The sequence below is a fragment of the Pinus tabuliformis genome, chromosome 1_2, assembly GCF_031772625.1.
Source record: "Pinus tabuliformis cultivar Carrire ecotype Pingquan chromosome 1_2, CPIR1, whole genome shotgun sequence".
Lineage (NCBI taxonomy): Eukaryota > Viridiplantae > Streptophyta > Pinopsida > Pinales > Pinaceae > Pinus > Pinus tabuliformis.
Window position 1 is genome coordinate 1,004,302,632 of NC_142298.1, and position 14,020 is coordinate 1,004,316,651.

Here is a 14,020-nt window from a genome sequence, read left to right on the forward strand (position 1 = left end):
ACGACTATGGTCGTATTTGATGCAGGATGAGATCTCGAGGAACACCAGGTATGACTCTTCATCAAATACTAATGATGAAGAGAACTGTGCCTTAGCGATCAAGGCAAGGAAGGGAAAGGTAAAATTTCCCATTCCAAATCAGATTCCTATCATGGAGGTAAGAAGAAGGACATGACCAAAGTTAAATGCTTTCATTGTCACAAGATGGTTCACTTGGCTACAAATTGTCCATTGAAGAAGTCAAAGGAGAAGTCCTCAGGAGGAGCAACGGGTGAGGCTTTGGCATCCTAATTTGAATTGGAATTTTCCCTCATTTCATGCATGGTCTCTTCAATGATGAGAAGAGTCTGGTACTTAGACAGTGGAGCTTCTTTCCACATGACCGACGACAAAGAGTTATTCAGTGAATTGGAGGAGAAATATATCAAGATGCATATCGATATGGGTGACGACGGTAAGTATAGTGTTACTGGTGTGAGCACTATTACTTTTAAGAGGGATCATGCGGCTCCACTCATCTTGAAGAATGTTATGCATGTACTTAGACTGACGAAGAACTTGATATCCATTTCCATGCTTGAGGATGGAGGCTATGATGTGATCTTCTCGAAAGGAAAGGCGTTCCTTCGACACATAGCCACGGGTCAAGTAAAGAAGATAGGGATTCAAGTTCATAATCTCTATAAGATAGAGGTAGAGGATTATGCTTCTTTGAGTTCAAAAGCAGAAAAGATGTTGAGTCGAGACGTCGACGAGTTGTGGAACAGGTGATTGGACCACTTGCATCATGGGGCTTTGAAGATATTGCAACAAATATCTATCGGTCTTCCCAAAGGTACGCTTACGCAAGTTGATACATGCAGGGGTTGTACCTTGGGAAAATACACCAAGTCTTCCTTTGGAGACATAGACAGTCAAGCAGAGTCTATTATGGAGAGAGTCCATTCAGATGTGTGTGGACCATTCTCGACAACATCCACGAAAAAACATAGGTATTATGTTATATTTGTTGATGACTATTCTCATAAATGCTGTGTATTTTTTATGCAGAAAAAGGATCAAACTTTCACAAAGTTTTGTGAGTTCAAAGCATTGGTAGAGAAAGAGTTTGGAAAGAAAGTTAAATCTCTATGGAGTGATAATGATGGTGAGTATGTCTCCAATGAGTTTAAGAAATTTTCTGTAGTGGAATGGATTAAACAAGAGTTGACGACACCTCATAACCCTCAACAGAATGGGGTTGCTGAGAGGAAGAACAAGAGCATAGTAGGGGCAACAAGGGCGATGTTGCATGATTAGGGTTTACCACTACACTTGTGGGGTGAGGCATTCAACACAACTGTTTATGTTTTGAACCATAGCCCACATTAGATACTTGATATGAAGACACCAGAGGAGGTTTATTCTGGTAAGGGGCCAGATGTTGGTCACTTCAGGATTTTTGGGTCATCGTTTATTTCCATGTGACCAAAGATGTACGGAAGAAGCTTGAGCCAACAATAGAGTTGGGGATCTTTTTGGGGTACACTGATACACTCCACAACTCTCGGGTGTACATGCCGACCAATCAGATGATAGTGGTTCGTAGGGATATCAGATTCGATGAGGAGAAGGACATGCAAGTATCCCTTGAGAGGGAGCTTGACCTACATGTAGATGAGAAATTTTAGCTCCTAAGGTTGAGGGGCCTCAGATTGATGTGGAGCAACCATCTGTAGAGGTTCAAAGAGTGGAGACATCCACTCAGGTAAAGTATTCTAGAGAGGGAAGAAAGTGCACTAGAGAGGTTGACAGATTGTTGGATGATGCACTGGAGAATGTGGGAGAAGCCTCTTCTTAGCACATAATAGGAGGTCGCTAGAGATGTACACTGGATACATGGAACTTATGGGTGCATGTGTTGTGATAGAGCCATCTTCCTTTCAGGAAGCAATGCAACAACTGGTTTTTGTTGATGTGATGGTGGAGGAGTATGAATCCATAGTTCAAAACCGTGTTTGGGATGTGGTCTCGAGACCAGAGGACAAGTCAGTTGTGAGCTCCCATTGGATTTACAAGGTAAAGAAAGCTGCAGATGGTAGTGTGGAGAAGTATAAGGCCAAATTTCTGGCCTATGGCTTTTCACAGGTAAAGGGGATTGAATATGATGGGACCTTTTCTCTCGTTACAAGTTACTAGTCAATCAGATCTATTTTGGCACTATCAACACATATGGGTTGGAAGATCCATCAGATGGATGTGAAGACTACCTTCCTCAATGGCATGATTGAGGAAGAGGTGTACATAGAGCAACCTCAAGGTTTTGAAACCTTGGATCGTGAGTCGCATGTGTGCCGACTCAAGAGAGCATTGTATGGGTTGAAGCAAGCACCCCGTGATTGGTACACCAAGATAGATATCTACTTCATTGGGTTGGACTTCACAAAGAGTGAAGCAGATGCGAACTTGTATCACATAGTGGGGGAAGGTAATATGTTGATCATTGTACTTTATGTAGATGATCTCATACTGACAGGTGATGAGAAGCTCATCAAATCTTGCAATGAGGACCTTGTAAGATAGTTTGAGATGAAGGACATGGGGCTCATGCATTACTTTCTTGGCATGGAGGTATGGCAGAGAAATGGAGAGTTGTTTGTATCTCAGGGAAAGTATGACAACGAGATACTCAAGGATATTTCGCATGGAGTGCAGTAAACCCATGGAGACTCCTCTAGCTGGTAACTGGAGGAAGGAGGATGCTACTTCAGGGGAAGTAGTGGAAGCTATTGTTTACCGACAACTTTTGGGTTCACTCTTGTACTTGGTGAACACACGACCAAATATGTGCTATGCAGTTAACTAGCTTAGTCAAGTGATGGTTAGGCCTACCAAGCTGTATTGGAAGGTGATAAAGCATGTATTGAGATACCTCAGAGGCACTAATTAGTTTGGGTTATGGTACAGATGGACAAAGGGAGTGAAGCTTTAAGGCTTCACCAATGCAGATTGGGCAGGGAGTCCTGTTGGCTCTGCTAGATACTTCAACATTTGAAGGTCAAAGACAGCTTGACCGTGTTGTTTATGCTGAAAGAAAACTTGCATCAGTTGCCTTCTCCTTCACCCCGCTTATTACCTGTCACCCAGCTGCCTCTTTTTTTCCTCCAAACTCGGCATACGCCTCTACTTCTCCAAGCCCTGAGCATAGAACTTAAGCCCTCGAAGGACCATGTTCATGCGACCCCGCGCTTCCGCAGCCGATCATCATTCTTTGTTTGCAGCCATTGATCGTCTCAATCCGACGGTCCCCGCCACCATAGCCCTTTTTCCCCACGCGTTAAACCCAGTTTATTTCCCTCACCGTCTAATCGTCTGCCTCGCAATCCAACGATGTTTGCTCCTCTTCATCCCGTGAACCGGCCGCGCGTTAACTCGTGGGGAAAGCGGTTTTTCCCCTGTCCCATCCGCCACGTGGCATGCGCTTATTGTAATCGCTAACCCGCGTACGATTACCACCCGACCTTTGAAAGCGGTGCGAGCATTACCGCTTACTGCTAGCCCTACTCTCCCCGCCCGATAAACTCCGTGCAGCTTCCACCCCCAATCACCATTGGATCTGACCATATGAGATCCAACGACCCTTGTCCATCCCGATATCATGTCTCCTGATAGCTTCTGCGAACCAATCTCCGTTGTTCAGTTATGCAATCCGATGGCTAGCTTCATTCCTCCATTGAATTTGTCTACCCGCCATGCAGTACTCACCCCTGGTCATGCCGTGCACCCGAAGGACAAAAGCGACCATCTAATAGTGTCTGGTGCATTACTACTTCAATTACTACATTTAACGCATTGTGTACCTGAGAGGGAGAAGGACGAGCATAACCAGTTCCCAGTACCATCTATGGCAGAATGTCAACCACTGCATTCAAGAGCAGTATGGCCGAAGGACGAGAAGGACATGCCTAAAGCAGTTGAATTCATTCAGCAATTATGGAGCATTCTTTCATATGACATTCCACCTGCTTAGAGAAGGATCGTTGAACAATAGAAAAGGTCAATTTTTTTCATTAAAACACGTAGATTGCAGCAGAGACCCATACTAGATAGTTAAAGCGGTTGGTGGTCAGTTATGACCCCTCCACGCATTGATCAACAGAGCATTTTTGTAGTCAAACTCTATATATACCCAGAACACAAATGTAATCAAGGGAAGGAGGGTTGATGGTTGTTGTTTTGGTGTAAAGTTCAACTTCTGGAGACTGTAACTACTTTGATACTTGCAGCGTCTGGTCTTAATTTTCAGCTAATACAAGCTTCTTTTGCTGTTAATTGCTCACTTTCCATTTCTACTCTGTTCTGGGTTGTGCCTGTTATACATTGGTTCATGTGCTCTTGATATTTAGCATTAGAGGGGCTGTCATCCCACCTCTGTGTTGAAGTCTAGTATGTATCATTGAATGTGTTGTGCAAGTTTATGTTTACTCAATGCCAGAGAGCTGTCATCCTGTCTGTGCATTAGGAAATATATTAGCAGACCTCTCTACTGGTTGTAGCTGGCCATCACATGGTCTTGTGCATCTGCTGGTGTGGTCAGTATTCTCCATGTTCACCTAATCCTCAAACTGTGAGTAAATGGTGGTCTAAAGCCTTGTAGTCTGGGGGTGTTCACCCATGTCTAGAGTTAAGCATAGTAGAAGTGGTTATCTGGCTTGAACAAGCATCATTCCTTTCATTCACCCATCTCCAACATTTTGTTGAGTTTGTAATGTTCCCAAGCATCTCCGAGATACAACCTAGGAGAGTTTCTTGGGGTGATAACATTAATTGGCGCCGTTGCCGAGGAGAGGAGATTGAAGCTCAGCTTCCCTAGGAGAACGACACAGTTCCAGATTTTGATGATAGACAAAGTCTCGGCACATTTTTGGTTGTAATCATTCATCTGGCGACTCCACTGGAGGAAGACCAACCTTTGGCGACTCCATAGTACAGTCATGGCTCAGTTTGTGAGACATGCTCGAAGAAATCCTCAGACATCACCAACTGAACTAGTGCCTGACCCTGAGAAGATTGTTAAGCAGAAGAAAATTTCGTAGAAAGGAGCATCAGGATCAGCTAAGCCTAAAAACCCCACGTATCTCTGCTAGTGAAGAAGTCACCTTCAGAGATTCATAAAGCTCCTGTTCATTCATTTCCCTTTCGGATCTTAGTCTAAAGAAAGCATCCCATGCTGTCCATCATATTCCTCTGTCTCTATCATTCATTTCATTGATCCATACTACTCAATCTACCTGTATCCTTCCACCCACCTCAGTCATGGCAGGCCAACAAGCTCCCTCAAAGATAGAAAGAATCGTTGCTGCTAGGTATGGACCTTTGGTCTTGCCTGTCCCTTTAAATGCCATGCCCGCAGGAGATTATCAGGAATATATGCCTAAGTTTACTGGTACAGAAGGAGTAATAGCTGAAGAGCACCTTGAGTCTTTTTATAGCTATGCTGATAGCCTGGATATCAATGAAGATGATGTGTGGATGAGGGTTTTTGTCCAAAGCCTAGATGGGGAGGCTAGAAAATGGTTCAGAGAATTAGCCCCTAGGTCTATAGCAGACATTGAGGCCTTAGATGATGTGTTCCTAAAGCATTGGGGGGATAATAAAGATCTGCTCTACTACCATACTGAATTTGGGAACTTGCAGAGGGAGAATGGTGAGCTGTTGTCTGATTTCAACATCAAATTCAATCATATGTACAACAGAATGCCAGCTGAAGTGAAACCCACCCCTACTTCTGCTATGCTCACTTATGCCAATGCCTTCGACTCTCAATTCTGCCTGCTGTTAAGAGAAAGAAGATGTGCTTCTTTGGCTGATATGCAAGATGCAACCTTTGAAGTAGAATCAAACATCATAGCTGCAGAGAGGCTCAGAGGTGATGTTGATAGGAGAAGACAGGTAGGAGAGCTCTCATCATCCTCTGATCCTAAGATCGATAAATTGGCCAGGATGATAGAGTCATTAGCCTTTGAAATTTCCAGATTAGAGGCTTAGCGGTATTTTGAGGAAGCAGGAGCTCCTAGTACCTTTGCTCTTCCAAAGCCAAATCTATATAGTGGAGCAAAGGAGCAGTCACAGATTTTGCAAAGAAAAAAAGATGCAAGTGAAGACCCTTTTTCAGAATACAGTCATGGAGGAAGAGTGTGTCAAAGAAGAGGATGAGGTCCATGGTATGGAAGACGAGGGCACTGCCCCTTTCTTAAATCGAGTTGCCTTTGAAAAGTCATTATCTAGAGACACTGCTCGTGAGTTTGTTGTAGCTGCAGAACAACAAGCTTGTCAGCAGAAGCAGCTAGCAGCAGACCTCACCATCCTCGAAGAGCCTAAAGCTAGCCCATCTTCCAATGACTATGTAGATCTGCAAATTAGCCAACCTGCTTTTGTCGCCAGCCCAATGATCAATAAGGGAGAAGAAAACTCCCCATCATCTTATGTTTCTCTATCTGCTCAAAAGAGAATCCCTCATAATTGCCCCCTAGGCACTGAGGTAGGTCATAGCTCCATTCCCAAGGCTGATACTAATCACCTCAGTCTTGATATTCTGAAACCTACCCAGGTGGCCTCCACATAGCTTGAAGGGGTGGTTTATTAGATCACAGAGGAAGAGGGTGCACAGAGATGGGACACCTCCTTGGATGTGGACTGCTCTAAGAAAGATGTAAGAGCAGATGATGTCTTTGTGTCCTCCACACAAGAATGCATTGGTTCGCCATTCATATTAATTGTGCAGGCCACAAAGGGCATAGAGAAGTACACCGTAGCCATGGTTATTCAGCAGGTGCACAAAAGCTCCCATGAAGAACATCCAAGGAGGAGAGCATACAGAGAGGGGGTGAAATATAAGCCATCTCTACCTAATAAGGTCAAATGCCCTAAACTCTTTGAGGTAGAGGATCAAATAAATTCAATTTTGCAGATCTATGAAGAACCGACTGATAGGCTGGGCTTGAGGCGGAGAAACAGTTTTGATGGTCCAGTAGATGGCCAATTTTTGAAGATTTATGTGGTTTAAGGTTTCTGTGCCTTGATGATTGTAAGCATGTTCTTTTGCAGGTTTTACCATAGAATTAATTAGACTCCATGCCCAATGGAATACTAGGAAATATTTTTAAGCTTGTTTCGTATGAAGGCATTGGTCTGTAGTTCTTGAGACCTCATAAGGAGGATCTCATCCCCAGAAGGAGCCAGTGTTAGCTCTGCTAGATACTTCAACATTTGAAGGTCAAAGATAGCTCGGCCGTGTTGTTTGTGCTGAAAGAAAACTTGCATCAGTCACCTTCTCCTTCACCCCACTTATTACTTGTCACCCAGCTGCCTCTGTTTTTCCTCCAAAATCGGCATATGCCTCTACTTCTTCAAGCCCTGAGCACAGAACTTAAGCCCCCGAAGGACCATGTTCATGCGACCCCGCGCTTCCGCAACCGATCATCGTTCTTTGTTTGCAGCTGTTGATCGTCCTGATCCAATGGTCCCCGCCACCACATCCTTTTTTCCCGGCATGTTAAACCACATTTATTTCCCCCTCTGTCCGATCGTCTACCTCTCAATCCAACGACGTTCGCTCCTCTTCATCCCGTGAACCGCCCGCGTGTTAACTCGCGGGGAAAGCAGTTTTCCCCCTGTACCATCTGCCATGCGGCGTGCACTTATTTTAATCACTAGCCCGTGTACGATTACCACCTGACCTTTGAAAGCGGTGCGAGCATTACCGCTTACCGCTTAGCCCGATAAACTCCGTGCAGTTTCTGCCCTCGATCATCATTGAATCTGACCATATGCGATCCAACGACCCTCGTCCATCCCGATCTCATGTCTCCTGATAGCTTCTGCAAACCAATCTCCGCTGTTCAATTATGCAATCTGACGGCCAACCTCGTTCCTCCATTCAGTTTGTCTACCCGCCATGCAATCCTCACCCCTGGTCATGCCATGCACCCGAAGGATAGAAGCGACCATCTAACAGTGTCTGGTGCATTACTACTTCAACTACTGCATTTAACGCATTGTGTACCCGAGAGGGAGAAGGACAAGCATAACCAGTTCCTGGTACCATCTATGGCAGAACCTCAACCATTGCATTCAAGAGCAGTATGGCCGAAGGATGAGAAGGACATGCCTCAAGCAGTTGAATTCATTAAGCAGTTATGGAGCATTCTTTCATACAACATTCCACCTACTCAGAGAAGTACCGCCGAAAAACTGAAAAGGTCAATTTTGTTCATTAAAACACGTATATTGTAGCAGAGACCCATACTAGATAGTTAAAGCGGTTGGTGGTCAGTTATGACCCCTCCACGCATTGATCAGCAGAGCATTTTTGTAATCAAACTCTATATATACCCAGAACACAGATGTAATCAAGGGAAGGAGGGTTGATGGTTGTTGTTTTGATGTAAGGTTCAACTTTTGGAGACTGTAACTACTTTGATACTTGCAACATTTGGTCTTCATTTTTAGCTAATACAAGCTTCTTTTACTGTTAATTGCTCACTTTCCATTTATACTCTGTTCTGGGCTGTGCCTGTTATACATTGGTTCATATGTCTTGATATTTAGCATTATAGGGGCTGTCATCCCACCTCTGTGTTGAAGTCTAGTACGTATCATTGAATGTGCTGTGCAAGTTTCTATTTACTCAATGCTAGAGAGCGATCATCCTGTCTGTGCATTAGGAAATAGATTAGCAGACCTCTCTACTGGTTGCATCCGATCATCACATGGTCTTGTGCATCTGCTGGTGTGGTTAGTATTCTCCATTTTCACCTAATCCTCAAACTATGAGTAATTGGTGGTCTAAAGCCTTGTAGTCTGGGGGTGTTCACCCATGTCTAGAGTTAAGCATAGTAGAAGTGGTTATCTGGCTTGAACAAGCATCATTCCTTCCATTCACCCATCTCCAACATTTTGTTGAGTTTGTAATGTTCCCGAGCATCTCCGAGATACAACCTAGGAGAGTTTCTTGGGGTGATAACAAGTCCATTTGACAGGAAGAGCACATCAAGATGGATCTTTAGTATTGGGTCAGTGGCAGTTTCTTGGTACAACAGGAAAAAAAGATCGGTTGCACTTAGTTCGGCAGAGGCAGAGTACATGGCTGCAAGTTAGGCAACATGTGAGGCTATCTGGATGAGGAAGATATTGGTTGGTTTGTTTGGTCAGCAGATGGATCCGACAATGATTTATTGTGATAATTAGAGTTGTATCAAACTCTCTGAAAATCCAGTCTTTCATGATTGGTCCAAGCATATTGATATCCAGTATCATCATCTTAGAGATTGTGTATTGAGGCGGATCATGTTGTTAGATTACATTCCCACGGAGGAGCAAGATGCTGACATATTGACAAAGGCATTGTCAAGATGTAAATTTTAATTTCACAGAGATAGGATTGGGGTAGTTGATAATCCCTTTCTTGTTGAGAGGGAGTGTTGAGAAATGGCAACAAGAAATTCCAATTTAATTTGTCCTTGAATTAAATTTGAATTCTACTCTCATAGAAACTTAAAATAGTTAAATTAAGTTTATTAAACTTACTTAACTTAGGAAATTCAAGTTGGAAGTCATGTATATGTTCTCCCTACTTTGTAGGAGTCCAGTGTGAGTTAACTGTGAGTTGTAAAATAAAATACTCAGTTTCATGTGTCAGTTCAATTAAATTAGTTCTCAAACTGATTGAGAGAACTAATAGTGAGTTAACAGTAAGTGGTGACACTAATGAACTCCACCAGTTCTACTCTAGTTAACTGAATATTTACTCATCAGAAACTCATGCATGTCAATTCTGAGAAAGACCCAGTTGAGACTAGAGTGCAGGGACAATGTACTATTTGTTTTAGCTTTTTCTAAGTTGCACTGATAGTGCATGCAATCAGGAATTGATCCTTGAGGGATTGCGCTATTTTTAGAAGCTTTATTTCCATTTAAATACAATCTATCCTTCATAGGAATTACACATTAGAATATAGACTTGGAGAGCTTGTGAAGAGGCTAAGCTTTGGCCTTGAGATTTCTTATGAGTTGGAGATTGAATTTGCTGAGTGTTGGGATTGTTCTAGAGAGAAAAAGCATTGTAATTTCATCTTGATTTTCTGGATTAATACAAAATAGATAGTGGGGTTTTGAAATGTGGCTTTCCCTAGATATTTATTGTGTTATATGCCTTTTATTCTCTTCCTTTATTGATTATTGTTTTCTCGATGTTTATGGGCTTCCGCGTTAAAGAGTAGAAGTAGATTCTTGTCTCTTGTTTTAGTAGATTACATGAGCTTGTGAATCTACAGGATTTTCTACAATCATCATAATACTTATAAGAATTCTTTACAAAGCTCCATACATTTACAGAACAAACGTAATATGTTCCTTGGCAACATAGAAGATCAAATCCACATACCACTTGACCGAAGACTATGCAAACTTCCCTTACCATTTGCTTTTTTGTTGGTGTCAATAGAACTGGATACCTCACCTCTTTCCCATCAGGGCTCCTTATGACAACACCATCAACAATGGGAGACTTTCTGGCCTCTGCATGAGCATAGTTAGGCCCAACCATATAAACCTTGACATTTGTTTCCCCAGGGGGCATGAATTCTTCATATATGTATGACCCTTCTCTTCGTACTTTTCTAACATCTAAAAGAAACTCACTTGAATGATTTTCAGCTTTCCATGAATTGGTTTTTCCACAAAATTCTTCATAATTCACTTTCCATGGAATTCAACAAAATCCCTTGCTCCACAAAGTAGTTCAGCTCTTGGTAGGGGTAATCCCTGTTCACAAGTGCATAGCTTGGAGTAGGAATGCCAAATTTTTGAAGACGTTCATATACCTTGCGACGATCACGGAGAAGATGTTGAGGTCCAAGCTCATTCACAAGGAAAGGCTTTCGAAGAGAAATATAAGCTTCATATTTCTGAAGAAGGTAGCCAGTTTAATAAAAAGCAATCAAGCAATAAAAAATTGGCCACTTCATCATTGGCTCTTCAAGAATGACCTTGTCTCAAAATATTATAATCTAAAATTTGCCAAATTCCTTCAAATGATCAAGGATTGCATCATGGGAGCAGAAAGAACCTTGTTTTCCATTACACATACTCCCACTGTGATTCTGGAGGGGGAATCGTCGGCATCCATCCCCATCTTTCGCAATTCCACCAATTCGAAACAATAACTTGACTCCTCTGTTGTTCTCGTAGTTGGTGTAGAGGAATGTTACTGTGCGATGCTCTTTAGTCACCACGTTGGCTTTCTCTTGGGCTATGGCAGGCCCTCTCACATATACAAGTATGTGCGACCTCTTGAAACCCTAAATTAGTGCTAGAACTTTCTTGAAGATCTTTGATATTTCAGCTGTGCCAGAATGAGCTACAACACCCTCCATTTGGTTTGCAATTTCCTCCATCATCCCCTCCTACCATGGAAATGGGGGAACTTATTGTTGGTATAGCTCAATATGGTAATTTTCCTAGTTATAGTCCTCCTTATCCTCGAATGGCTACTAGTGCTTGGCAACCTACTTTATCCGTTCAAGCTAGTTGTTTTTGGGATCGATTGTTGAATCCTCAAAATGTACCTTCTTTATCACAAATTCCTACCTATCCATCTGAACCTCAACAAGCTTAAATACATCTGAGCCAACCTTTACACTCTATTCCAATGGTTTCTGGTTCCCCCAAGGTCTCGACTAGTCAACCTGTACAGGGTCCCTCACCTTCTCAATCGCTTGTGTAAGGTTCTCCTCAAGTTTTGATAGGTCAAATTATTCAAAATTTGGTGCAGTCTCAATCAAACCTGTACCAGGGGGCAATGAAAACCCCTATCGGGCAATAATATGGATCACATCAAGTGCCTTTTCAAGGCCAACAAATCCAAACCCAACCATTCCAACAACTTTATCGCCATCTGGGGACTGGGAAACAAACTCACCTTTATGATTCTTATCAGAACCCTCCATATTCTGGTAACTAGGTTCCTTATTATCATAACCCTCCTTACCTAGGAATGCAAGTTCCTATTTCCCAGGCTATCCCTTCATAACCGGGTCATCTGCCTTCAAACTTTAATCGACAGTTTCCTTTTGTGGCTACTCTTGAATTACCAGATTTTACCTAGCTTACTAATGACCCCATTACTCATTTTCCATGGTGGTCGATTATTCCAACCAAGTTTCCTTCTGATATCCCAAAATTAAATGGGAATCCCGGAGAACACCTTTGAACGCATGTTATGATGTATCATCTATGGTGTTCATACAATTGCCTTAATGATGATTCCATTCGAATTCGTCTTTTCCAACGAACGCTTACAGGTACTGCAACTGAATGGTATATTGAGTTACCTAGAGCGTCGTTTCACAACTTCAACACTTTAGCCACTACCTTCCTCACACATTTCCATTTTTCGATCAGATACGAAACTGGAACAAAACTATTGACTAACTTCAAAGAATCAGACTCCACTCACATTTCTAATCACATTCATGAGTGGAGGCATCGTCATCGGTTGGTAAAGACTTATGTTTATGATCATCTGTTAATAGAATGGTTTTTCAAATCTCTGTTATCTTTCATAACAAAAGATGTGGCCAAAGGTGCAGTCATGACCGAAGAGAAAGTTATTCCTCGTGCTCAATATTTAGATCCATTTTATACCCAATCGTGCATGCTCTGTGATAAGATACCTAACATTCTGAGACCCTCGAATACTGTTCCTCCTCAACCTGGTAAAGAATCTCATGTTGCCATTGGAATTATTGGTTCTGCCAGTTTGTAGCCAGCGATTAAACCCTATGGTATTTCTCTCACCGCTCATGTACAAAACCCTTAATCTCATCCTCCTGTGACTTCTACTTTTGAGATAAATGTCGTCTCATTTGATAAAGGAAAGTCTCAACAACAACCTTGAAGTACAAATAAAGGTAAAAGTAATAAAAATAAGGATTCCTCACCGTAGGATAAACAAAAAAATTCATCTTCCAATTAGAAACGAAAGCCTTGATACCAATGCTTGATTTGTAACCAGGATCACTTTACATGTGATTGTCCGCACTACGCTGAAGTGAATAAGTTTCTTAAATCATCCACTTCTCCCCTTATGCTGACCAACCCATTTCCCAATTAGGAGACTCATATGGTTTCCCAAGAGGATTCTTCCTCTAACATAGTTTTGATACTTTCCTTGTCAAAGATGAAATCTTATGTCATAGTGGCCACTCGAAATAAGGACTATCGTAATGCAAATCCACCAAATGGTCAGGCTACTGATCAACCTGCCAGTTTAACACCATCTTCATCTGATCCTATTCCACCTCTGGGTCCTACGGAATTGACTATCAAGCCTTTGAAGGGTGTTATCCATAAGTATGCTTTAAACCCTCGTTCAAGAGCCACTCAAAATTACAACATAGTTGAAGACTCGGATCCATCTCCATCAGCTATGTCGACTCTTGAGGTGTTAAAAAACTACCCCACCCAAAATAAGGCATTGTTGTCAGCTATCGGATGTGTGGATCCATCAGATTCCAACCTAGTGGTTTTCTCTCTTGAAAAATATACCCCTTGACTTCCGACTCAGTTAGCTTTTATGATTCAGGGCATTGTGTATGGTAAGAACATTCATGATTCTATTGTGGATGGGGGAACCTTGACCTGCATCATGTCTTTGTCTTGCTAGAAGGTGATTGGTTCACCCCAACTGAGTTAATCAACCACCACATCAAAATACTTTGATGGAAGGACATACAAACCTTGTGGGATTTTGAATTACCTCCAAGTGGAATTAGGGGGAAAATCTGTCTCCGTTGAAGTATAAGTTATCAATGGACCTTTCGATTATAATATTCTACTGGGACGTACATGGGTTTATGCTATGGCTTTCATCATTTCAACTTACTTCAAAATGATCGCATTTCCTCATAAAAGCAGGATCGTGGCTATAGATCAACTCACCTTTTTTTCCTCTAATTCCAATGTTACTAGAAGTGCCCCT

General features: G+C 42.2%; 1 pseudogene; it reads right to left on the bottom strand.

The window, feature by feature from the left end:
• The window catches only part of LOC149209484 (inositol hexakisphosphate and diphosphoinositol-pentakisphosphate kinase VIP2 pseudogene), a 37,373-nt pseudogene extending 26,200 nt beyond the window's left edge, over positions 1–11,173 (bottom strand).
• Between the last annotated feature and the right edge of the window lie 2,847 nt (positions 11,174–14,020).